The following is a 25,815-nucleotide window of genomic DNA, read 5'->3' as shown; positions in this document are numbered from 1 at the left end:
GCAAAGAGCCTTCTTGCACCCTCCTCCTCAGCTCTCAGTGTGCCAGCTCTTATCCAGCCTTCTTCTGCATCACTGAATATTTATCAATTAATTAATTTATTTATCTGCAATTGAGTTTCACACTGGCTGGTTTAACAAATAGGAATGGTAAAGCAATAAGCAAATGAACTAAATATGAGAATTTCCTTGAAGCCACCCGAGCTGGATGCAACATTTTACTCACTGTGATGATGACCCTTCATTCTTACCACATCTTCAGAGCCCTGCAGGGAGGAGCTGGCACTCAGAGATGCACAGAATTCCTGTGGCCCTCAGAGCAGGCATGGCTGAATCTGCAAGTCATCTTGTGCATTATCTGTACATCTTTCCCTTTAAGAATATTCAGACATTCTCTGAGATTCCTTCCACAGATCATTTCCATGTAAAAAATTTGCTCTTTTTTTTTTTATTTAATGTAAATTGACTCACTCTGACACATGTGCACAGAACTTCAGGTTTCCAACAGATTACTGTATCTTTTGGCAGCCTTCAACTATTAAACTGCTTGTGTTTTTATAGGATAGACTAATGGTTTTGATAGCCCTTAAACATTGCTCCTATAGCAACTGCTGAATTCTTGGGGTACTCCAAAGGAGGAGGAATTTAAACATCAACAGTGAAAATTAACCTGTTAAAGTTTGAATTTGTGTGGAGAGACAGAGAGAGGGGAGGGAGGAGGGGAGGGAGGGAGGGAGGGAGGAAGGAAGGAAGGAAGGAAGGAAGGAAGGAAGGAAGGAAGGAAGGAAGGAAGGAAGGAAGGAAGGAAGGAAGGAAGGAAGGAAGGAAGGAAGGAAGGAAGGAAGGAAGGAAGGAAGGAAGGAAGGAAGGAAGGAAATAGAGCTTACCAAAAAATTTGTTATCTAAGTCTTTGTTGATCATGACTGCCATAACAGAGTCTCCAAATACCAACTTCTCTTCCCTGCCCTCACATTCTGACGCAGCTGCAGGACTGGTCCTGGCCTCTCTTGAACACCACCAGACTGAACATCTTTGTGGATTTGTCTTCAGCTTTCTCAATCTCTTTCTTTCTTTTTTTTTTCTTTCTTTCTTTCTTTCTTTATTTCTTTTTCTTTCTTTCTTTCTTTCTTTCTTTCTTTCTTTCTTTCTTTCTTTCTTTCCTTTCTTTCTTTCTTTCGAGGCTGCAGAGAAAAGGAAAACTGACTCTAAAGGCTCTTTAAAAAAAGACCCTACATTTATAATTTTTTAAAACTAAGTGTTTTCAGCTTAGCAGTTTAGTAGGTCTGACTCACTGCTTTTATCTCTTGGGGATGGCAGTTTGGGAAGCAGATTTCATTACAATAAAAGAACAGGTGCCATTCTTATTCTTAACTTTTTTTTTTATATCACTGCATAACATACATCTGTCTCACTGCTACTACACAAAACACAAGCCCTGAGGACTATTTACTGATCATTCTGCACTATTTTTCATAAGAGCAGGACTGTTCCCCTGTTCTGGTCTAACTCTAATTAATGGAATGATAGCATCACTGTAACATTGTGCAATTCCTATTTTAAATAATGTTCAGTGTGTACCGCTGCCCTTTTCTGTCAAAGTATTTCTGTGTGCTTTGGCACAGAGATATCTGCATTTCTATATCTTCTACCAATTTTACCAAGGTTTTATAAGGCCTAATGAATAGAAAATGCTTTGAAAAGCTGTAGATAAAAGGCAATTTTGAAGGCAGTCATTAGTAGTAAATACCTTAATCAAAATTTCTCTTGCTAATCCTCTCTGCTCTGGCTGCGCAGGCAGTGCTGACAGACCATTCCTCCAAGGTTATTCTGATCCCACCTCACAGACAAGCACCCTGAAAGTCACTTATATTCACAACCCTGCTGGCACCAGTATCACACAGCTCAGTTTAAATTATGCCACCTCAACACCATAGAGCAATAGATAAAAGAAAAAAATACATGGACATTCTGTGAGTCCCACCATTAAAACTAATATTGTGTAACTGGAAATGAACTGCTTCAATTAATGGGAATATATGGCTTCATTTTGTAGGCACAGCCTTTCCATTTGAAAGCTTGCTGGCATATGGGTTCCCACTGGTGCTGTAATTACACCGTGCCTAAAAGTCATCATTAGTTTAAAACGTGGACGTGCAATATATATATATATGTATATATATGCATCTATAATGACCATTCTTGGTTACAAGGGCTTTTCTTTCAGCACCAGTTCCAATGGCTCTCTCCAATGGTTCACTGCGTTCCCAGTTCTGCCGTGGCTCCTCCAAGGGCCAATTCCAGGCTGACATCACCTGGGGGTTGCAGGGTACAATGCCCCTCTCTAAAGGACACTGTGGCTGTAAGACAGTGCAGCATTATTGTTCCTGGGGTCCCAGGACATGTCAAAGCTCTGCACCCCAGAGAATGTTTAACACACTGAATAATTGGGGTTTCGACAAATGAGGTGCTGGTGGTAGCCTGGGGAGAGTGCCCGTCAGAGAAGCAAGAGGGAAAACTGCTCTCTGAGCACCTAACTGTGCTAAGTTACCAAAATTTGCATTTCCAAGGTCATTTTTAACAGTCATTCTAGTGAGAGATGCTCATACAGTGCTGTGGCACTGGGAGCTTCTGACTGAGTTTGATCAGGAGGTTGTCCATGTCACCTCCAGATTAAGTTTTTGCCTTGCTTTTTGTCTCAGTCTCTCTGCAGGCCTCTCAAAGTCCCTGGGCCAGACCCGAGTCGGCAGATACTGGGGGAGTAGCCCCAACACGGCCGACAGCGGGGAGACACTCTCTGTGCCCCGAGGGTGCTGAGGGCACTCAGGCTGGTTGCCTTCGCTGCAGCAGAGACAGCAGAGACATCGGTAGAAGAGAAGGGGCCGACTCCCAGCAGGGGATATTCCAAGGTTTTATTAAGAGTCCCGAAGGAGCTCCTGCACCTCAGGGGGCCTCCTGCCGAGAGCCCCGGGGGATGTCCCAAGGTTACATTTAAAGGGAGGTGGAAACCAAAAGTAGATAACATTGTACCAACCAATAGGTATCTCTGGGGGATGGGTGCTGGGGGGACAGACATACAAAACAGCGTATGGGGCAGGACTTGGGGGGCTGACCCCTGGCCTCTGGCTAATCACTCGATGACTTGGACCGAAACTTCTGGATAGGGGGGATGGGATGCTGAGTGATTGACAGAGAGCCAGGGTGGGGGTTTGGGGATGATCTCATCCCGGGAGAGGGATAACACAAGTAAAGGGAGGGGGGTACAGTCTGGGATAAACCATTTGGGAAAAATATGGGAATACAAAACAAACTGCTTCAAAGTATTACAAAATATAAAAACGCACTACAACAGCTTTTCATTAATTAAAAAAAAAAAAAGGTAAGTTTGTAAGAACAATATTTTTAAAGTTTGGGGGATGGACAAGCATGTATTTGAAGCCTTTACTTTGATCTGCACTGAACACTTCATTTTGTATTTCAGTATTTCAACAACACTTTTGTACAGTTCAAAGGGAGTTTACCTGAATTTGAAATAAACTTCCAAATGAAATCTTATGCAAATAGGAGCAGGGAAATATGTTTAAAAATTGTCAAAAAAACCCCTTTGATTTTTGTAAAGCATTGTGTTTGTCTTTTTGGGGAGCCATGGATACTTTGATGAAAGCAATATGCGATGGGAAAATGGCCATCAATGTCAAGAGTCTGTATTTGTCACACAGCTCCAGTAATCTGTATTTTGGTTGTGCATCTGACAACTGTGGGTCTTGCAGATCCTCTAAGAATTTTGTTTCCTCAGACAACCACTTCAACTCTGAGTACAGACCCCCACACCCAGCCACATTTCCAAAGGGGCACCAGAGAGGCACCAATATTACTCAGATCAGAGCAATGGAGTTGGGACTATTTATTTTCCCTCACCATCCTACCAAATACCTATGAAAGACGAGGAGATCTTAAAACATTAAAACATTTGGGCCTGATGTCAGTAAAGATGGAAATAATCTTTTTATTGAGCTACACAAGGTCTCAGGAAGGTCTCTTTCCTATCACCTATTATGTATGAAATTATTTATACCAGTCATTTTTATGTTTTCTCTTCTCAGGCAACTTCTATTTGGTGAGCAAAGCACAAGAGCAAGCATTTTCCTGTGCTACAATGATGCCTGGTGGTGTCACCAAAACTGTGGGGAAAACAAAAACTCTCCAAAAACATTTTTAGAGTTAGAAAATCAATTTTTAGTGTTAGGCATTACTTTATTCTAGCCAGAATGTTGTTCTGGCTAGGACGTGCAACAGAAATACTTTAATCCACACATAGCCCACATTGTGCAGAGAAAATCATTCCATGATACATGATTTTTACCATATTTTTCACATATTTTATACAGTCAAAATCCATAGAAATTCATTGGTCTTAAGTTGCGCAGTTCTCATTATTTGGTTTCCTATTGCATATGGATCCTCTGATGCTGATTAGGTCCTCTTTCTTCTCTCTGTTTCCCAGACCATTTTTCTCTCTTGTTCAACCATGGCAGCGATGTTTGGAGTTGATGGTTATTGATGGTTGTTATCTTTTGCTGTATGAGATGTTCAGGTCATCAGACCTCACCTGGTGGAACAGTCCTCTGAAAAGAAACCTCAATTCCCTTCCCACGGCACAAAGGTGAGCAAAACTGACAAAAGTTACTTAAGAAGCTTTTAAACTTTGCATCAATTCCAGCAACGATTGTCACACACAGCCGCCAGCACAGCTCACTGTGCATCCCACAGAGCTCTCTGGGCCTCGCCTGCAAGTGGCTGTGGGACTGGGAATGTTCCTGGCTCATTCTCTCTGAGCAGTATTTACCCTGGGTTAGCTCAGTCTGGGACGTGCCCTCGGTTCCCTGAGCCGCAGGAACCCTCCTCTGCTTTCCAGTGATCTCTTTTCAGTCGGGTGCTGCTGTTTGCTTTGGTGCACATCTCCCTAAACCTTCACCCAGCCCAGGTGCTGCTGTTTGCTTTGGTGCACGGCTCCCTAAACCTTCACCCAGTCCCTCTAACCCTTCACCCAGTCCCTCTAAACCTTCACCCAGTCCCTCTAACCCTTCACCCAGTCCCTCTAACCGTTCACCCAGTCCCTCTAAACCTTCACCCAGTCCCCCACCGCTCGCTCCGAGCGCTGTCCCAGCCCACGCAGCCCTCCCAAGAGCACCATCCCAGCAGGGCCCTCCAGCACAGTCACCCACACCTCTTTCCCTGACCCACACACTCCCTGCTCCCAGCCTGCCTGGGCTGGGGATGCTCTCACACCAGCACAGCACAATCAAGATCCATTTGACCAGATTTCACCCGGTACAGCCAAGTACAATCCCCTCGGCCAGTCATTAGGCTGTGTTAATTATGGCAATCAGCCTACTCAGTCTGACCTAATTATAAATAATTAGCTTATCCCTTTATTTCCAAACGTCCTCCCTAGTGAGACGGTACTTTTAAGATTTTTAAACTAGCAAAAGTCCCCTCACAGAGTTGCTTTTCTTTTTCTTTAATGTCAAGGTATAACAGCCTTGACATTAAAGGCCCAAGTCCATGAGAAAGGCATGGCCAGATCTCACAGACCTGGGGGTGAAGGAGGTGCCTTCTCTTCCTTGAGGAATTACAAACCTTCATTCTTAAGCTACTTCACTGTTGTAGGGCATTTAGTGGGATTTTTAAAAATATCTATAGGCACCAAAATTCTCACTTGCCCAATAAAAATATCTCTTTAATGCCTTTTTAAAAATCTTGTGCTTTTGGATTAGAATGCTGCCTCTCAGAAGTGAGCAGGGCACAAATTTTAGTGCCCACTTATGCCCAGCAGCAAATAAGATCATTGTACCCTTTGCACATAATTTGACACCAAAATGTTAAAAATTATTTTCTTACCATGAAAAAGTGCAATATTTTTATTTTTGCTGCTTTGTCTCCAATTAGAAATAACTAATCCTCACCAGAAAGACCAACTCCATATGAAACTGTGTTGCTTCCCAAGTTTATGTTTTGCTGCTGTCATTTAGGAAATGAGTACTGCACACATGGGTGGTGTGGGATCTCTCAGGACTCATACACTTGTAAGAAGTGGATGATGTGTCCTTGCAGCCTCAAAATGTCACTACAAATGACTCTTCCAATAAAAGCTCCTTGAGAACCTTTCTAAACCCTTCTTCCTGACCCAAAGAAACCATTTTTCCTTGAGTTCCTGGAGGTGATTTTCACTTGTGGCCATACCTCCATGTCAAGCAGGATATCCCTGACATTTTTGTCATTTTTCTGCAGTTCTCCCTCCATGGCCACCAGTTAATAGAGGCTCCTATGGAAGAAAGCACCCCTGGGTTTTTAGGCAGTGCCCACCCACATCTGGGAGATGTTGTAGGTATTCCCCTCTCGAGACTCCATGCCAGGCTCAACTTTATATTGTCATGCCCTGAAGGACCTCTTCCCCTTACTTTTCCCACTAACAGTGATGCACTTGGACCCATTCAGTGATGTCAGCCTACGATCACTATGAAATAATTCCCATTCCAAGGATTTGTGCTCCTGGCTCATTCACACTAATGCAAAGTACTCCCAAACGTGTCAAAATTTCCTACTTTGAATACTAAGTCAAAGCTCATTAAAGCCAATTTATTTTTCCCCTCCAATGACTCCCAGGTTCTATGAATCAACCCCTATTTACAGAATTCTCCTAAGACTGCCTCATGCCTTACCTTGCAAATGTCATTTGCAAAGTAAAGCCACCTTTATTTCCATGCAGGGCATTTACAGATAGTTAGATCTGTAAATAACAAAGCTCCCTGGCTGGTCAGGAAGGCAACCTGTGGGATGGCATTTTACTCCAGAAAAGTATTTCAGTGACTTCAAGTGGAAACTCACTGAAAAAACCCCTACTTGTTCTGTACCAGAAATTCTAAGCACAGGCTGAGAAAACGATAAAGTTACTCTAAAACGCAATTTTTCAGTTTTGTGGAGCATGTGTTTCTGGACTCTTCACATGGCATGGCACTGGAATACATGGATGACTGAGCAATGCAAATTCCTGCACTCTGTTCTGCTTTACATGGAAGAAATGTCCCTGAGACACAGAAACTGCCTGGCTACAGTAGATGTTTTGTGCCAATTATCACAAATAGCTCACATTTGCAGAACAAGCTGCTCTAACCAACTATCTGAATTTTCCTGTACCCCTGAGTGTGAGCATTATTTTAACTAAATACTGGACTGTTAGATGTACTGGATGTATTGGTGATACTGCTGGGATAGAGAAATGAGCTTTGATCAGAATGGGAAATTATAGAATCATAGCATGGGTTGGGTTGGAAGGGACTTAAAACTCACCTCATTCCACTCCCTGCCAAGAGCAGGGACACCTTCCACTGTCCCAGGCTGCTCCCAGCCCCAGTGTCCAACCAGGCTGCTCTGGGCACCCTGTGCCAGGGCCTGCCCACCCTGCCAGGGAACAATTCCTGATTCCCAAGATCCCATCCAGCCCTGCCCTCTGGCACTGGGAGCCATTCCCTGGCTCCTGTCACTGCAGTTCCTGAGGAATTGTCCCTCTCTGGGTTCCTGCAGCCCCTCAGAGCCTGGAAGGAGCTGTGAGCTCTCCACACAACCTTCTCCTGTCCAGGCTGAGCAGCCCCAGCTCTCCCAGCCTGACTCCACAGGGGAGCTCTCCAGTCCCCTCAGCACCTCTGAGGCCTCACCTGGACTCTCTCCAACAGTTCCATGTCCTTCTTATGTTCGGACACCAGAACTGTTCACAGGTGGCACCACCCCAGCCCAGGTGGAATCTCAGGATAGCAGAGTAAAGGGGGAGAATCCCCTCCCTCACCTGCTGTCCAAAGTACGGTGTATTTTGGTAGCAAAACTAATAAATAAACAAAACCCTCCTGATACGAGCCCTCTGTTATGGATGATAAATTAAACTATACTTTATAAAAAAAACCCCAAAACTTGACACACTTTAAGCTTCCTTTCTCTGTGGATTCTTGTTATTGCCTTTTTTCTAACCCTCTCACATCATCTGTCTTGTCTCTTGTTTTTGCCTGAGTACTACAAAATGCTCCTTCACTGTCTGGCTCCCCTTTGCAGCCCATTATCCTGCCCCAGAGGGAGCTGCTGCCTTTCTCCTGCTCCTTGCAGGAATTCCTGCATGCTGCCAACCTTTGCCTGCCTTGCACAAAGCTCTGCTCTTGGGCTGTCTCTCATCTCTCTGATCCAGGCAGAGGTGTCCGAGAGTCCCAGGGAGCCAATAATCAACAGCCCCCCTGTGCCAGCAGCTCCTCAGAAGCTCTCTGAGTAACTGGAGTGCTTTTGGAGGTCTGCAGCAAATAGCACAAGAAGCTTTTACCACCAGTATCTTTCATAGATCCTCTAAGCTGATTGATGGTAATACTGAGAATTAAATATTTATGGCTTAGGGGCATGGGGAAGTTTTGAAATACATATTTTAAATCTGTATGAGAGGAGCAATGTCAAGGCATGTCAGAAGATTCACACAGTGGTTGGAGAAGGAGTTCTGTCTCCATTCTCTGCTGTTTCCTTCCTTCTTCATTTCTTCCCCATTCTTCCATTATTTAAATCAAGAACACCTTCAGGAAGCTGAAAACAATGGTAGATAAAAATCCCAAAAAGGAGAAATGGAAAACAGAAGATGTCTTAAGCTTTTTGTCTATTTAATCATTAGAAATAAAGAAACAACCTGTCACGTTTCACATTGCTGAAGGTAACCCAAGGCAAGGACCATATATACATCACAATAATGAATGATTTACTATGGCCATATTATCCAGGGCCATGATCTCATGCTCTCCTCCTCTTCCCACAACAAATGGAAGTTCCCACCATATCTGCTACCTTGTGGCTGGAAGATCCATAGATGTAAATGGACAAACATCCATTAGCAAATCAATCCTGCCCCATTCCATCAGCAGGCATCCTCTACTCTGCAAGTGTTGAAGGAAGTTTTAGCCTCATACCTTTAAAAACTCCCATCAGCTCCTTATGGCATTTGGCAGGTTAATGCATTTTAGGATTTTCAGCCAAGCAGGCCAATTTCAGTGTTCTGAACTGCATTTTGGTACAGATACTGCCTTCCATCCTTAACAGGCCAAATTCTCCTATTAATGTTCATTCTGTTTACCTTAATGACAGCAAAGAAATACTTGACAAGGTTAAAGTGTGTTTCATTCCCTCAGAAGATTAGTGACATTTCTATAATCTAAAATGCGAAGTCCTCTATTGCAGTCCTGTCCCGCGGCCACTGGAGCTGACGGGTCCCGGCCAGCCGCTCCCAGAGTGACCGCTGGAGAGCACAAATCCCGCCACTCCCAGGTCCTCTGCGAGAACCCCGAGCAGTGGCTCCGTCTGCGGCATGGTGACGCAGGCAAGAGCAGGACTGCGAAGCACTGAGAGGAAGTGGCGGAAGGAAGGAAGTGGCGGAAGGAAGGAAGTGGCGGAAGGAAGGAAGGAAGTGGCGGAAGGAAGTGGCGGAAGGAAGTGGCGGAAGGAAGTGGCGGAAGGAAGTGGCGGAAGGAAGTGGCGGAAGGAAGGAAGGAAGTGGCGGAAGGAAGGAAGGAAGGAAGGAAGGAAGGAAGGAAGGAAGGAAGGAAGGAAGGAAGGAAGGAAGGAAGTGGCAGAAGGAAGGAAGGAAGTGGCGGAAGGAAGTGGCGGAAGGAAGTGGCGGAAGGAAGTGGCGGAAGTGGCGGAAGTGACGGAAGGAAGGAAGGAAGGAAGGAAGGAAGGAAGGAAGGAAGGAAGGAAGGAAGGAAGGGAGGGAGGGAGGGAGGGAGGGAGGGAGTGGACACATGTTTGGATACCAAGGTGCTTTATTTGACTCAGGTGGGGCCAGTAACGGTGTCAGGGAAAAACCGTTTGGGAGGCACTTATAAAGGGGAGGGTGTAACCGGGACACGAGGGACCAATGAACAAAACCCAGGGGAGGAGTGAGGGACACACAGAACCAATAGGAAGGGCCCAGGGGAGGGAAAAGGCTCAGCGGACAAATCATATGTTAGGTAAGGGAAGATTGACGTAGAAATTTCTAGAAAGGAAAGGGGGTTGGTTACAATGAGGGACAGGTAACTGGTGGAAGGAACGAACGATTATGAGGGAGAACATGGGGGGAACCGAGGGTCAAACCAAATTCTTAACTTATAAAAAATAACCAACTTTACAATAAACCCATACAGGACACACAATGCTACACTCTATATCCCAGATATGAAACCTGACAGCATAATTTTTTATTCCCATTCTAAGCACCAATTTGCATGGGTGAGCATTCTCAGGATTAGTTGCATAGTTCAAAAATGTCCAGGGCTTCTTTAGGATTAACAGACTGAAGAAAGAAGATGTTTTTAAATTAAACTGCTGGGGTTTAAGGAATGTTTCCTCAATGGGTCATCACAACCTTTTTTCCTGACTGAATGGATTTTTCTAAACCACACTGTATTGAGAAAGTCTTTTCATGTCAGCTAAAAATACAAAGCATTTGGCTGCATGATCTACATAAATCAAACAAGAAAACACTGTTGAAAACACAAATTATCTTCTGTTCAGGCCAGCATAAAGCCTGTGCCCTACATGAGTGCTCCTGGCAGCTCTTCAGAAAGGGTGATTTCACCTATAATTATGAATTTAGAACCAAAATACCAAGCATATTAATTGATTGCTTCCATTGGTACCATCAATATTCTTGTCCACCCCTTTCTTGATCTGAGATAAAACTTCAAAAAGTGAACTCAGGAAACAAAACAACAGTGTCTGAACTGAGGTCTGGTGGCACCTGGGACCTCTGAAAAGACAATGTACAACTGAGCCATTAACTAAATTCAGTTCCCCCCCCTTGCACTCCAGAGCATGGTTGCTTTGAATGCAGCACACCCCCTACTACTGGGGTTCAAACTGCATTTCCCTCCATAGCCTTTGATCTTCCTATAAAAGAAATCTGAACAGGCTTTCTGCATAACCAAGAAATCATTTTGCAGTTCTGAGTTCTCCATCCCCAGTGTCCCTGCAGGGCCTGCTGGGTCTAATTTCTGATCAGTGGAGCTCTCCTTTTCCAGCATTTCAGACATTTTTGGACATTGTTTTGGAAGAAGGTTTCCAGCACTTGCTTATCTACAGAATGATCTGCCCATCAGGCACCAGCAGCAGCTCCTTGAGAGATCTCCATCTTTTCAGGAAGGGTAACTAGTAGGACCAGTTTAACCATGACAAGTAAAGAGAGCATTTTCTGAGCTATTCCTGGTTTGGGTGAGGTCTTTTTTTAACATCAACATTCCACCAGGGAAGTCTGGTTTTAATATAGGCAGATAGACAACATAAACATAACAACAACAAGGAGAGCGGCCCCAGATTTATCATCATGTGAACACAGTCAGGTTCCATGGTTAGACAGTCAGCAGGACATTTAAAACTGGAATTTGAGCATTACATTTTATGGGCCTGGGCCTGAGACTAGAGAATTGTGACCCATGTCCCTGGGAGCCCAATATCAGGAGTCAGACCCCCCTCTTTGTGTGTTGAGATCCACAATGAAGCTGATCTCCAGAGCTGACAGAACCAGAGGGAAATGGAGACAAAAGGGAATGCAAGACTTTGGCTGGTATTGGGAAATCTGAGGTGCAAAGGGACATGCACAGGATCACACATCAGCAGGTGACAAGGACAGACGTCCTATATCCTGCTCTTCTAGCTCTGCAAATAAATTCCATTAAAATATTAATTCAGAATTCAGGTTGCATATATTGCCAATGCTCGTGCCCATCAAGTCCTGTTGGGGTCTACAGATCCCAGCATTTTCCAATCAATGTTTCAAGGTGGTCAGCATGTGCCTACCTTTATTTTTCTTTTTTTTTCTTTTTTTTTCTTTTTTTTTTTTTTTTCTATTTCCTACTACAATCAATTTTTCAAAACCAAGACCAAAAAAAAGTATAAGCATAAATCAGAGACTTCCTGATTTGTGGTCAATCATATATCAATACTGAAATCTAATTAAGTCTTACAAATAAAAGAACAGATGGCTAACTAAGCAAATTCTTCAATCAGAAATGGTAATGAACATGCTTATCTAGTATATTCAGAGATTGAATAGGATATCTGATGTCACATTACTTTAGAAGAAAATTCCAGCTAAAATTTTCCATCAGGTTCAAATATTCTCACATAATATTATCATTCTCAAAATATTTAGCTATTTACTACAGGATTCATAAATTCAGATATGTGCCTTGAATTACATCTAATAGGAAATTTTGAGGTTCTCTGTGGTTACTATTTCCTATAGAACTTAATCAGAGATGAGATTAAGGGGAGTTCAATAACCTCTGCAGCTGATTTTCAGGTCCTGCTTTGAAGCAGCCAGGGTCAGGTTTTAAGTCACAAACATCAGTTTTGTCACTGATGAGTGACTTGAATCAAGTCAAGTCTTAAACCCATGAGAATTAAGATGATCTGGGTTTAGGGCCACATGTTTACTGAGAACTGTATAAGCTGTATAAGCTTTTAGCTGAGAGTTTTGATATTCACCCTGCATCCTAAATCAGGAACTGAGTTCTTCTGTCCAGACAGGTCCCACGTGGAGCTCAGAGCAATGATGGGCTGTCGCAGACATCTTTTCACTAAAAATCCTTTCTTTAGGATTTTTCCTTCTGAGAAGCTGAGGCCTCAGAGACAGAATGCCAACAATGGTTATCTGCTGCTATGGAATGCAACAGGTGGATCTGTGATTGGCCCATCTTGGATGTTTATAATTAATGGCCAATCAAGGGCCGAGCTATCTCAGACAGAGTCCAAGATAGCTGCCTTTGTTATCATTCTTTTCTTTTCTATTCTTAGCTTAGTTAGCATCTGAGGAAACCTTTTCCTTCCTTTTCTTTTTATTATAGTTATAATGTAATATATATATATTATAAAATAATAAATCAAGCCTTCTGAACATGGAGTCAACATTCTTGTCTCTTGCCTCATCCAAGAACCCCTGTGAACACGGTCACAATGGGCTCAGACCAGTGGATGACCACAGTCCTGGGTACTTTCAGTCTGAAACAAGATGGAGGGGATTAAATGCAGCCTGAACTCTCTGCTGCAAGCTCTGCCTTCCAATCTAATCACAGTTACCATGGGTTAATGCTCAGATCCATTTCTAACTGGGTCTTCTTCAGCTCATATTTGTATTCCAGCTCTGCAGCCCCTGTTCCATGAAGTCTGGGGAGCTGTGGATGAATTCGGGATAATGCAGTCAAGAGTGGGATGAGTTCTCTTCCATCCCATATCCTGCTGTAATGAAAACCAAACTGTCCATGCACACAAAACTCCCTGAATTCTGTAAAGTTTGGAAGAGAACCCTGTGATTTTGGCCTATATACTCAGAAAATATATACTCATGGCTTTGTGGTTGTTGCAGACATGAAGACAAATTATTATTACTTTTTGTTTAGGTTCAGAGAACATAAGGATATTTTCTTGACTAAGAACAACATGCTCTTTCCCCTTGTAAATAGAATCTGTGTCTTCCATTTATTGAAAAATCCAGAGGAAAAGGTCCTGTAACACTGAGGCTGTGATGGTTTCTATGAATTAATGTTAAATTTGGTAAGATCTGCTTTAAAAATCACTGTTTGCATGTACTAGAGCATTACTTGTGTTTCTGGTGATTGAAGAGGAATGCCTACACAATCCTCATAGATGTTCAAAGTTAATAAACATTTTCCACCAACTATATTTCCTCAGCAACTCCCTGTCTTTTAATTGCACTATTTCTTTTGATTGCACTGATATTTTCCATTAGTTTCTAAATGGAGCAGATGTTTTTCTATCAGTTTGGGATTTTTCCTACCCAAATATTGACTTTTCTTTTCAATTTTGTATCTTATGCTCAGGGCTGGCAAACCTTTAAGAAGCAGCTATTCCTTCCTCATGGCACCAATGTTCTTCCAGCCTGATGCTGTTTCATTCCCAGAAAAATCTGTCACTGTGGAATTGCAAAGGGATTTGATAATTAAAGTATAAACTGTTTTTCTTTACAAAAATGTATGATTTCTGTTGTTCAGGCCTGAAGTGTAAATCAGCATAACTGATTTCAAGAGAGAGATGTTAACACTTACTAGGCTTTACCTTCTTCAGGTTTTTTTAATGCTTTTTCTTAAGCAGCAGGAAATGAATATTCATTATACTGATATTTATATTTGTTAAGAGACTGTTATACAAAGTTTTTTCCTGGGCAAATATCAGAGATTCATCCCAATCATATATTTTTTTAATCTCTCCTAAATCCAATCCCAATCCATACCACAGATTTGTTTTTCTATCACAGTTTTCCATTTAAGGGAACTATACTGTACCTATCCTTCCATCACCTATTGACAGAAAAAAGAAATAAAGTCCTGATAAATTACTCCATAATGAATTATTCTTTTGCTTGAACCAGACAGAGTGAAATCTTACATTTTCTATAGAAAAGGAGAAACTGCAGTGTACCTAAGACGCCCAGACTCATTTAAAACTGAGTATGTGTTCTCTTTTTAAAGAATTTCTCTCAAAAGGTTCCTTCTGAATTTAGTACCAATTGTTTTTACTTTATAGTGGACAAACAATTTTAAAATAAAATATCAAAAGTACACCATTTAAAAACTATTCATCTGCATAAGAAAAGAAAGATGTTAGAACAGAGCAAGACTATATCCAAATGAAATTATCAGTGTTCTCAGTGAAAGATAATGAGATGATTTTGTAAGTGTTCTCAGCATTCTCAAAAAAAACTGTGTTATTGACGACTTGTATTTGGATAAAGACATTTAAACTTCACAAGCTTGAAGTAATTTATTTTCTTCTCTGAGTCTTTGCCATTCCTATTACCTGTCTCCACATTATGTTAATCACAACTGCTTTTGCACATTATAATTTTCAATTACACTTCAATTTTCTAAATTCATAAATTGTTCTGGTCAAATGTAAGGCTCTAAAGGTGTGCAAAAATGCTGGATCAGAAAACTGGATTATAATGAATTGTTTTAATAAAATACCTTCTCTTTCATTAGAGATATTATGTGTCTGAATGCTCAAGGTGAACAGGAGGTCAGGCCACGAAAAACTGCTGAAAGCAGCTTTTTTAAAAGTCAGTGCATTCTAAGAAGTGATGATAAGTATGTGAGAGGATTCCAATCTGATCCTCACAATTGTTAAACCCAGGAGATAAAATCCCTGTGTTTTATCTAAAGTTGCAAATGATTCATTAGCCACAGGAAAAAAATCAAATACAAGGCAGAGATGGGAAGAGGAACGAAGTTTACTTTAGATTTTTATTGTTCATAAGATGTTATCTACAGGGACAAAGGTGAACATTTTCCTACAAACATGAATTTAATTTCTTCCAAATGCATAAAGGCTTCTGCAGTGAATATTTGGTGGCCTGCAGTCCCATGTTATTGACTGTATACCAGGTTTTCTTTAAATTTTATGTACTAAACTTATTCCTCTGACAAGTGTTTAGAGTTCACTATTTTATACATGCAGAGAAAAGTTAATGAGAGTTTAATTTTAAATATTTGTCTTAAAAAAACACATACAGACATCTGGTGGTTTTTTAGTGAAAGGCTCACAAAAAAGGCTTTATTTATTAGGGCAAAAGTTATGAATGTGAACTCTATGGTGCTGTTCATTAAAAATATTTTATGTACGTATATTCAGGAGATTCTAATAATTGCAGTACAATGCAATTGTACTTGGGTACCTTGAGCTCACATCCATAAATCTGGATGGAAACTGGGGCTGGAGAGTACCTTGTGGTTCCAGTTGAGAGGGAAGGAAACAAAGGAGGAACTTGGCGAGGAAAGCAGAAAAGTGGTGTTGAACAGACAGTCTGGATGGTTCATCAGCCAAGATAATCTCCTTAGTATTCAGATGTGAGAAAGTGAGAAAGCAGCCAGATGTTTGGGCAGAAAAAGGAGCCAAAGGCTATGGATGCACAGAGATTTACAGGTTTCTCCCTCCCAGTGCTGAGAGGATGTAACAATGCAGCTATTTTATATTCTCTTGCATTCTCAGTAGTGCAGCCTCAGCCTGAACTGTGTTATTGCAGGAGGTGGTGGAGTTTGAGCCTTCCCAAAACCACAGTTTCTTCAAAGAACATCCACATAATGGATTACATGGCCAAACACACATCTGTATGAGCACTGATTTCTGGGCACTTCAGGGATATTCCCAACAAAGTTCAGCAGAGGAAGAACAAGTGATGGATTTTATTTGATTTCCAAGCTGATTCATTCTTTAAATTTTGGAGGTAATAGACAAACAGATCTGATTCCTGTAATGTAGGGATGCTCGCAAAGGAATCCTTATCTGGGCAAAAGAGTTCAGGTACTTTTCCTTGATCCCTTCTCCTTAAACCCTGTCTGCAGACATCCATAGCCAAAGCATTCCTTGGATTGCCGTTCCTCTGTTCTGCATGCAAACTCCTGTAACAGAGCTGTCCCCAGTGCTCCTAAGGCTGTGTCCTAATGCTTTCCACACTCACATTTCTTTCATGATGAGTGTCTCAAAGTGAGCAAAGCTTTGGAATGATGTGAGCAGCTCAACTGGGAAAGAGATAAAAATATGAGAAGCATCCTGAGCAGGGAGTACTTTTATTTTAATTCCAAATTTCACACTACACTTCATATAGATATATACTGTTTATCATAGTTGCACTACCAATACATTAATCTTTCTTTTCTATTGCCAATATTAGGCTTCTATATTAATTTAAATGAATGTTACATCTTGTTGATTAGTTTGTGCATCAAGATAAATCAATAAACCTCCAAAACTTAATAAGATGGTGGAAAGAATTAATGTTAGGTGAGGCCTTTTAAATAATAGGTTTTCATCACTGTGCATTGTCATAAAAATACCCAGTTTTGAGCAAACAATCTTGATTCAGAGTGGGCAAGGCTTCCTACCAGCTATAATTATATGTAGGCCAACCAATTTGATGTATGTAGGACATCCAAAAGGAAGGTGGGTTGCAGACACTTAATTTGAAGGGTATTATTTTTAGTCCCACTAAGGACTAGTGGCATGAAAACAATTAGGATCTTTTGTCAAGTTAATTAAATTTTAGTAAGTCTAGTAGTCTCAGTGGGTTTAGTACACTAGAGGAAATGCTAATTAAAACTTAAATTCTTCCTGGTATAATAAGGAGCTCTAATTCTGCTAGCAAATGAGTGTTTTGCATACTGATAGATATTCAAACACTGATTTTTAACTAGACAAGGGTGAACCCTTAAATGATTCAGATGTGCTCAAGGCTCAGTTGAGAACACCAATAAGTGTGTTACATCCAGGAGAAATCCACCTCAGGAACATTAAACAGTCTGGAATATTGTCTCATTCTTAAAGGAAATGGAGTCAGCTTAGCTGGATCCAAACTAACATAGAGCATTTCAAAAGCAATGCACATGTAAATATTGACAAGTATGGGGCAAAAGAGAGAACATAATTCTGCCAAGTCCCCTTCCCTGCTTGCTTTTTCTGCTGTCTTGGTGGGCGTCAGAGTTTTGTTGAGGTTATTGCTCTGTGGCAGGTACAAGACTGACTGTGCATTTTTTTTGTTCATGCCACTTGATATCCAATGGTCAGCCATAATTTGATATCTTTTTAGACCACTTTTTTTCATCATTATCTGCTTGAAAGAAGGGATCTCCAACAGCCTTAAGGTTAAAAAGACACACAAGGAAGATAGAGATGGGTCTTTTTTAAAGGAGTCTGTTGTGACAGGATAAAGGAGAATGGATTTCCACTACCAGAGAGTCAGTTTAGATAGGATATTGGGAAAAAAAATATTCTCTGGCAGGGTGGGCAGGCCCTGGCACAGGGTGCCCAGAGCAGCTGGGGCTGCCCCTGGATCCCTGGCAGTGCCCAAGGCCAGGTTGGACACTGGGGCTTGGAGCAGCCTGGAACAGTGGAAGGTGTCCCTGCCATGGCAGGGGTGGCACTGGGTGGGATTTTAGGTCCCTCTAAATCATGTCATTCTGTGATTCTGTGATTGAACAATCACCAATTCATCAATTCATGCTTCTCTTTTACTTTTTAATGTACTGATCAAATTCAGACATGCAAAAGATTTTCCTTTAAAATTACAGCTGCCAACCTGGACTGAAAAAACCCTTTGGTTTGAAATTTTATGTCTATTTTAAAAGGCAAGCAAAGAGCATTATTGTTTCCCCCTTCCATGGAGAAGGAAATGTGACAACTGTCTGCACCCTCCCCAAGGCTGGGCTGTATCTGCATGTGCATCCCTGTGCTGGGACAGAACTCCTGGCTGGAGTGCAGTCCTCTCCTGAGATGTGGGCCCATCTCTGCCAGAGTGAGCTCAGGATCACATTGTAATCTTTTCTGTTGCACTCCAAAGACTGGGAATATTGATGGAAATCTCTCTGTCAGATGGCTGTCTGCTTCAATTCAGCTGATATTCTGAGCTTGGAGTCATTTGGGCAATTAATGTTCATCTGCAACTGCTCAAAGTGTCAAAGCTAGGGCAGAGGGATCTGTAAATGACAGATCTGCCTGGCTGGGACACAAGCTGCTCCCTGGAAAAAGGAGTGTTCCACTTGCTCTGCCCTCAGCACAACACTGCCTCTTTCACACCTTGCTTCTCTTACCTTTGGGCCCCTGGGATACTGGAACAAAGGCTGGGTGCTTCTCAATAAGGAACCACTGCTCATCCCTGTTCTGGATTACCTGGGAGCCTTGTCAGGGACAAGCAGAATAGTCAGTCATGGGAGGAAAAAAAAAAGAAAAAAAGAAAAAGGGAGAGTTGTGGTCTGTGCTGTTTGCCTCTTAGATGATAAACCAGAATGGTTTCTATAGCCTGGAAATACACAGAACACACGGGACAGAGACAGAGAGAAGCTGAGATTGCCTTTGTAGTTAATCCTTGGGGCTCTCTCAGAGCTCCCTCTGCTAAACCATTACTGGCTCAAGTGCATGAGACAAAGGGCGGCCTTATGATCCACCTACTTCTTCCTTCTTTACATAACTTAACAGAGAATCATAAATCACTGAATCTCAGAATGGTTTGGGTTGAAAGGGATCTCAAACCCCATCCAGTGCCACCCCTGCCATGGCAGGGACACCTTCCACTGTCCCAGGCTGCTCCAAGCCCCAGTGTCCAACCTGGCCTTGGGCACTGCCAGGGATCCAGGGGCAGCCCCAGCTGCTCTGGGCACCCTGTGCCAGGGCCTGCCCACCCTCACAGGGAGGGAATGCTGCATTAGATGTGAATAAGGAGAGGATGTACCAGGAATGTGCCATGTCTTCATTAGTGATGATGGTAATATCTTCTGAGCTTGCCATAGGAAGTATTTCTCTCTCCTGTAGCAATAGAAGGGAAAAATAAGAATTGAAATCCATTCTTACTGACTTTAAAGCAGAAATAGATCTGCTGGGGATAGCACTGGGCACTGCAGAAATGAGCCGTGGTAGTTTCCAGCCGTGCAGTCCCCTTGGATCAGACATCAGTACACACCAGGGAGCAGGAATTTAATTTGCAGATTTCTTGAAAATAATACCTAAAATCACACCTTCTGCAATGTCCCCCTCATTCCTACATGGCCATGCAGCCTGCAGAGCTGACTGAGCAAGCCTGTGCTGTTCCTGTGACTCTGACAGACACATCACCCCTGACTCTTAATTGCTGTGTACAGTGCAGCTACAACACATCCCTTCAAGTTTCCTTAACAAAGTGACTTCATTGGAAGATGCTCAGAAAAGATGCAGAGCTCAAAAGCAACCTGCAGAGAACTTTTTCTGGGAGCATTCTCCAGCACCAGATTAAAAAGTACAGGAAGAGCTCTTGGTGCCACAGATTCACTTTTGTCTGCTCCCAGGTACTTCCAGGCATCACGAGAACAACAACGGAGCCGACTGCAGCCATGGAGAAACAATGCACACTCCAGGCTCCCTGTCAGTGTGCTGTTCAGCAGAAGTTAACTCCAACACACTCACAAAATCTATGGAAAATTGAAAGTTGGAGGCAACTTTCCTTCAGAAATGGAAATATCTTTTAAATCTGTTTGGCAGGCTGGCGGTGGATTAGCAAATACATAAGGAAAATGCACAGCAGCTTATATATTTCCATCTTCTGTTCTGACAAGTGAGGCTTAAATTATTGATAACAGACTTGTAAACATACTCCTGTGTCTTGCAAACCTGGCTTACTTTTGAGGTTTTCTGATGGGTCTGTTACTGAGGCTTTTCTCCTCAGAAGCTAAAGAAAGCCAATGTCTATTTTTGCAGTATCAAAGTGCATTATCAGCTAGGTTTATCTGTGATGAATTAGCAGTAGGGAAGAAAAAGTTTTTACAAAAGTGGAATTCTGTGTATTTCTGCTTCACAGCCAAAACTCCTGCCTCTCTTGTATAATAAGAATTAACTCATTAAAAGGAACACAATTTCTATCAAACCTCATTTTAATAAGCAAAACCAACAGCAAACCCAAAGAATAAATTAGTCAGAAGTAAACCACAATGGAAGCAACTAATTCCAAAATATATTGTAGCTTTCAGAAAGCCACGTACCACATATATCCATCCCAGGACAGAAACATTATTCAAACACTTTCAGACATAAAAAAGGGGGAGAATATTTTCTTCCTGCATGCCAAGCTTTGGCAGAACATGATCTTTCTCCCTAAGACAAGATAATTCCATCCCAGCTGAAGGGGTGAAGCTATAGGGTTTGGATTAGATATTATGAAGAAATTCCTCCTTGGGAGGGTGGGCAGAGAGGCTGTGGGTGCCCCTGGATCCCTGGCAGTGCCCAAGGCTTGGAGCAGCCTGGGACAGTGGAAGGTGTCCCTGTCCATGGCAGGGGGTGGAATGAGAAGGTCTTTGAGATCCTTTCCAACCCAAACCACTCCATGATTCCAAGGCAGAGCCAAGACCAAAGCTTAGAGGCCATTAGTGGAGAACAGTTTAGTTTTGGTTGTGCTCTGAGATGCTGATGTGTTTTGTTGGTAAGGGAGGTGCTGTTGTGTGGGTAAAGCTGAACAGACAGAAGGTGCTTGGGCATCCTGGCCTGGCAGGGACAGCGTGTGCGGTGGGAGCTGTGCAGCTCCAGCTCAGCCAGTTTTACCGGGATTCAGCCAAAATGTTCTGTGCAAGAACAGAAAAGTTTTTCTTCCTGTGGCCCTTCAGGCTGCCCTTCAGCCCCAAGAAAGCACGAGAGGTGACAAGGACCTGAAGAGGGCAAACACTGACACCAGCCATCCCTGGACTGTGTCCTGATGAGCCATGACATCAGCACAGCCCTGTGCGCACAGCAGATACTGAGGGGTGTGTCACTGAGTGAGGGTGTGTCACTGAGTGAGGGTGTGTCACTGAGGGTGTGTCACTGAGTGAGGGTGTGTCACTGACTGAGGGTGTGTCACTGACTGAGGGTGTGTCACTGAGTGAGGGTGTGTCACTGAGGGTGTGTCACTGAGTGAGGGTGTGTCACTGACTGAGGGTGTGTCACTGAGTGAGGGTGTGTCACTGAGGGTGTGTCACTGAGTGAGGGTGTGTCACTGAGTGAGGGTGTGTCACTGACTGAGGGGTGTGTCACTGAGGGTGTGTCACTGAGTGAGGGTGTGTCACTGAGTGAGGGTGTGTCACTGAGTGAGGGTGTGTCACTGAAGGTGTGTCACTGAGGGTGTGTCACTGAGTGAGGGTGTGTCACTGACTGAGGGGTGTGTCACTGAGGGTGTGTCACTGAGTGAGGGTGTGTCATTGAGTGAGGGTGTGTCACTGAGGGTATGTCACTAACTGAGGGTGTGTCACTGAGTGAGGGTGTGTCATTGAGTAAGGGTGTGACACTGAGTGAGGGTGTGTCACTGAGGGTGTGTCACTGAGTGAGGGTATGTCACTAACTGAGGGTGTGTCACTAACTGAGGGTGTGTCACTGAGTGAGGGTGTGTCACTGAGGGTGTGTCACTAACTGAGGGTGTGTCACTGAGTGAGGGTGTGTCACTGAGGGTGTGTCACTAACTGAGGGTGTGTCACTGAGTGAGGGTGTGTCACTGAGGGGATGTGTTGTGGTTCGTTTTGTGTTTGTTCAGTCTTCCCCCATTATTATGTCAGTGGTCTTGCCCGGTTCCCAGTTATTTGTCCATCCCAGAGCCCCTCCCAAGTTGTTATGGTTACTCAATGTCTCCAATTCATTCTCCTCCCCTGACTGCCTGCCTATCACTCGGCACCCCTGCCTCCTTTTCCAGAAACTTCTGGCCTGGGTGTCGGGTGATTGGTCTAGGGGCCAGGGCCCCACCCGCAACGGTGTTTTATTGGCTCCCCAGTGTTGTCAATCCCAAATGTATTCTTGTACCTCTCTCCTTATTCATTGTCCTTCACCCCTCCCTTTCCCTTTATAACCCGAGGTTTTTCCCGCCTCAGGGCTCTCAGCTCCTTCTCCTTGACCCTCCGCGTTCCCCTACCAATAAAACCACCTTCCCTGAAGAAACTGAGAGTCGCCTCTTCATTTCATCCTGCGACTTCGGAGTTCTTTACTGCGGCCACACGTCCGTGAGCCTATCATCGCTAGGCACCGGGCCCTGACTTCGTGTTGGGGAAGTGCCTTACGGGCTGGAGGTTGGCTGGACACTCATCTAGCCTGGGCGTTTTATTTTCCATCGGCCACCGCTCCAGGGATGTCACTGAGGGTGCATCACAGGGTGTGTCACTGAGGGTGGGTCATTGAGGGTGTGTCACTGACTGAGGGTGCATCACAGGGTGTGTCACTGAGGGACATGTCACTTGTGAGTGTCACTAACAGATGTGTCACTGTGGGGTGTGTCACTGAGGTTGTGTGACTGATGGTTGTGTTACTATCACAGCCCATCTCAGCCTGCTCACCTCATGGCTTCCAAAAACCTTCCATGGTCACACAAGTAATCAAATTCAAACAGCACTGGCTGGGGCAAACACGATTGGGATAGAACCAGCCCTTGTCTGTGCTGTGCCTGTTTAACCTCTGATGTTTTCTGAGACATGCAGCCTTGTTTGTATCTTGGAATGCCATTCCAGGATATAAATCTAAAAGGATTGTTTATATGCTGAATGACAATTTCTTTGTTTCTCCGTTGCTGCCAATGTATTCACAATACAATACTTTATATTATGGGGTTTTATATATATACATAATTATATTTATTTTATTCTATATTTACAGAATGTTAAGTATTCATTTCAGACTCCAGGTTTGATTTTATGCCCTCCAGATCTCTCCATCCCCATTCTATATTTTCCAATTCATAATATTATTTTAAACACTGATGATGGCTGTGCTGTTCTTCACTAAATGTGGATCAGGAGGAAAGTCTGTCCTTCAGCTGATAAAAATGAAGCCATGGATAAAAGAAAGCAACTTTGATGGCTCAATCTTTCCTTATATTCCACCAGCTACAACTTTATTGCAAATAATCGTGTGAACCTCGAAACTTCAGCAACAAACTACAAGTTCCCAGTTTGCTCTCCTGTCTTTTGAAAAATTCATTGAGTACGAAACCTGTTGGAGTGGTATCAGATCCCTTCAAACCACAGCTGCTGAAGTTTCTAGAGGTGTGTACAGTTATTGTAACAGTCCTATTATTTTGCCTTTGCTAGGATTTATATAATCGGAAATCAGATTAATATAGCAGCACTGATGGGCAGTGTTGGAAGGGACAGGGACTGACTGGTGTGTTCCTGGGAAGTTCCTCTGCTGTCTTTTGTACCAGATGCTCACTTGGAATGGAGTTCTAATGCCCAGGGACATAAGCCTGTGATTTTACTCTTTTAGGATAGGAGATGTGCTGCTGTCTCATCGTTTGATTGAGAGAAAGATTTTCATTCTTACTGACAGGTACAAAAAGCTATTTGTGTGTGTGTGCAGCTGGCAGTTATGTAATTTTCAAGCTGGACACTCCCTCTTGCCCTGCTATTTCTTCCAGTGTCAGTGTCACACCCTCAGATTCACCAAGGTCACTTTAACACCTTATTATTCCCCATTAGTGCAGCCCCCGCCAATTCAGGGGGAAATCCAGCCAAGGGTGCCTTGCATTACTGCTCTGACAAACCTTTTTTTCTCTTTTCCTTTGAATCTCCCTACCTAGATAGGAATCAAGAGCTCATTTTCTTATAAAAGTGATTCATAACAGCAGCAAGACGAAGAGAGCCGTGCTGATGACTGATCATCTTAATATATGGAGTGTTTGCAAGAATCCTGAGATGTCTAATGTGCTTAGTTATAATCAGGAGATAACTGCTGCGCTTAAGTACTTTAATTTACCTTGGACTACATTTCATGTGTCATTCTAGCTCCCTGATATCATTGCTTTTTACTAAAAGAAATTTCAATAATAAATCAACACGAGTACATCTATAAATTCAGCCGAAGAGGGAGATTAGAGAACCTTGGTATCAGTTCAATTTTCCAGTCATATCCAGCTCCATGTTTCCCACCAGGATAGGGGAGGGATATAGAGAATGGAGTCATTAAGAATCTTTGATGATGTGTTTAAATAGTTCTGGTTTTCTGAAGACACCATCCAACAGTGGAATCCAGCCAGTGATCATTTGTTAAAACTGCTCAAGGGTTTGAGAGCAGCAATCATTTATCTGAGTGACGATTGCAAACTGCATTTTTATCCTTCTGCAGGCTCCTAATGGCGTGGAAATTGAAAGTTTCATTTTTGCTCCAGTAAATGTATGTAATAGCATTAATGACCACCTTCATTGCCTTGTTACATCTGCTCCTACCAGTGTTCAACCAACACCTCCTGGCCAAGAACCAGCATTTCCAGGGAAAAGTCAATTTGCTGAGATGTTTCACTCTCAGAATCACATGGAAGGCATATTGTGGTTATATTTAGAAAATGTGCAATAAATGAAACCTGCATCTGCATCTGCTAAAGTCTCAGCAAGATGGTGCATGAAAATATTTGCATGCTAACACCAAGAAAATGTTCTTGGCTGAGAGGATGTTTGCAGGGATGGATGCTGCCAGATGCAGGGGAACTGGATGTTAAAGGAAGGTGATTCCCCAGTTAATGAAAGCAGTTATATTTTATAAAGTCTCAGAACACAGCAGAAATCACCAAATCACAAATCTCTTAAAGGATTATGTTTGGGAAACAAAACTTTTTAAAAAATCTTAAAAAAAATGCTTTAAGGTAAATTTTTGTATTCTTGAAGTTAAAACCACACACATTCTCTTTTTATATACACATGGATAATTCTCTTTTTATATACACATGGATTAAACCTTCATCTATATTTATCTGCTGGTTATGCAAGTGACTTCTTGTAAATTAGGCAGCCAAGCAATCATGTCATTAGGTAATACATGCATTTTGAAAAGCTAACTAAATACATATTTTTAGTGATTTGAATGAGAAAAAGTTGTGTGACATTTCCACAAGGAGGGGGAGATAGAGTTGTGGTCTCTGGATGGAAATCATTATTATCTGTATTAGCAATGAGATGTGGCATTTGGGCCAGAAATGGAAAATTCTGCTTCTTCCATGGCTGGATTTTTATAATGCATTCCTGCAGGAGCTTAAATTCAGCTTTATCAGATGTCATAAACCCTGCTGTCATAATTCTGCATCTGTGATATCCCATCTATTTTTGTGGAGACTTAACTGGTTGCACTGAAAGGCCAAGGAATTTTCACCCCTAGGTGAAACAGGGATCCTTATGTGGTGAAAGGGAAAAGCAGCCCCATGAGAAAAAAAGCTGGCAGAGGAAGGTGAAATAAAAACCTCATTCTCTTTGGAATTGGATGAATTGATGAGATTATATTTGCAAAGGTAAGGAC

The sequence above is a fragment of the Agelaius tricolor genome, unplaced genomic scaffold (genome assembly GCF_023055355.1).
Source record: "Agelaius tricolor isolate 1412-34295 unplaced genomic scaffold, bAgeTri1.0.p SCAF_15, whole genome shotgun sequence".
Classification (NCBI taxonomy): domain Eukaryota; kingdom Metazoa; phylum Chordata; class Aves; order Passeriformes; family Icteridae; genus Agelaius; species Agelaius tricolor.
The sequence above is the reverse complement of the archived record's forward strand: the minus strand, read 5'-3'. Positions refer to the sequence as shown.